Raw genomic sequence first — 1,814 nt, forward strand, 5'->3', positions numbered from 1 at the left:
CCAAAACATCCCAAGACTTGATAGAAACTCTTTTGGATCGACCATGTCCTTACCGGGCCGTACCATCCGTACAGCCGGCCGTACATGGCCGTCCCTATCTTTGCACCATCAACCTTTCTCTCCTAAACACATCCAAAGGCTACTCCACTTCTATATGAACTCTTCTTAGCCATTGTCCCAACCTTGTATCAGCTTCTCATCACTTCTGAAGCTTCATAGAACTCTTCTTAAGATCTTCAAGAGCTTGCCCTATTTATGCACAAGCTCCATTCTTCTCTTCAGTTCAACAGAGGGAAGCTTCCAATAGGCGATGAGGCCATCCCACACATCTGTCGTGAGCTCAGTGGGCTTTCCCTCATACCCGTAGATCTCCCACTTGTCCTTCCAATCGGAGACAGTGTTGCAAAGGCGGGTCTTTGCCTTTGCAACGAATTCTCTCTTTACCCTTTCGGTGATTCCCAAAGACCAATGCCACTTTTGCTGAAACACAAATTTTTTGAAGAAATTACAATTAATAATAAATATTTAAAAATAAAAAGTAATATTTAAAAGTGAAAATTTAATTAAATTTATAAATCTTACCGCAAAACATTTAAACCAAATGGTCTTAACGTGATATGGTGTCCTGCTCCAGTTCGGATATGCCCCGTCGTAGTAACCCTTCATCGTCTCCGAAACGCTCCGGCCAACACGGTTGTTAGCACCAAACCTAAAACAAAAAACAATCTAATTGTTAGAAAATAAAAATAATTTAAATTTTAATGTAATAAAAATTAATAACTTACCAAAATGTTTCTGGCGGTCTATCGGGGTCCAGAACTTCCAAACCCTCCCGTCCAGGCTGGACAAGCAAATCCTCCACCGTATATCTCGCGTATGGTGCATATGAAGTCACACACAAATCTGGATGAACTGCACCTGCTGGGGAAGGCTGAGGTGCAGCCGCTGGAGGAGGAGGTGGAGGCATCTGCGGTGGAGGAGGAGGACTCCAAGAAACTCTCTGAGAAGTCTGAGAGTCTGGAACTGCATCGGAAGATGATGGACCGGAAGAAGATGCTTCGGAAGCATCGCCAAACAACTGAGAACAAGTAGGTGCTGCTGGTTTTCTCCTAGGAGCCAACTAAAAAAATTAAAATAAATTTAATCAATTACGACATAATTAAAATATTATTCTGTCACCTAACTAATCACCTAAACTATTATTCCGTCACCTAACTAACCACCTAAACTAACTAACTAAACAAATAAATAAATAAGAGAGAGAGAGAGGGGTACCTTAGAGGGAGAGAGCAAAGGAGTTTGGGAAGAATGAACGAGGCAAGCCTCGTTCTGCGGCGTCTCAATATATAGAGAAAGGCATTCGTCGTAAACTCCACGTAATGTTACGACGAAGTTACCAGGCCCGTCTTTTTTCATTTACGACGAAATTACGAGGAATCGATTTAACCATTTACGACGAAGTTAACAGGCCCATCTCTTTTCATTTACGACGAAGTTACCAGTCCTGTGTTATTTTTACAAGGACTTTACTATGCTTAACCCTAAACCCCGAAAATGAAATCCCTAAACCCCAAAGTCACATATCATCTAGCATCATCATCTTCTTCTTTACTTCTTCTTACTCTTTCTCCAACTTACACCCTAAAACTCCAAATAATTTTTTAAAATCTAAAGAAATACATATTATATAAAACAACATTTGTTACACATACCAACAACTCTTCCTACCATTCTTTAGTTGAAAAGCATCCGTCGATCCAAGACAATATGGACAAGATAATCTTCTATGTGTTGTCCAAGCAGGGAAATCACTT

This window comes from Brassica oleracea, unplaced genomic scaffold, assembly GCF_000695525.1.
Source record: "Brassica oleracea var. oleracea cultivar TO1000 unplaced genomic scaffold, BOL UnpScaffold00703, whole genome shotgun sequence".
In the NCBI taxonomy this organism is placed as follows: domain Eukaryota; kingdom Viridiplantae; phylum Streptophyta; class Magnoliopsida; order Brassicales; family Brassicaceae; genus Brassica; species Brassica oleracea.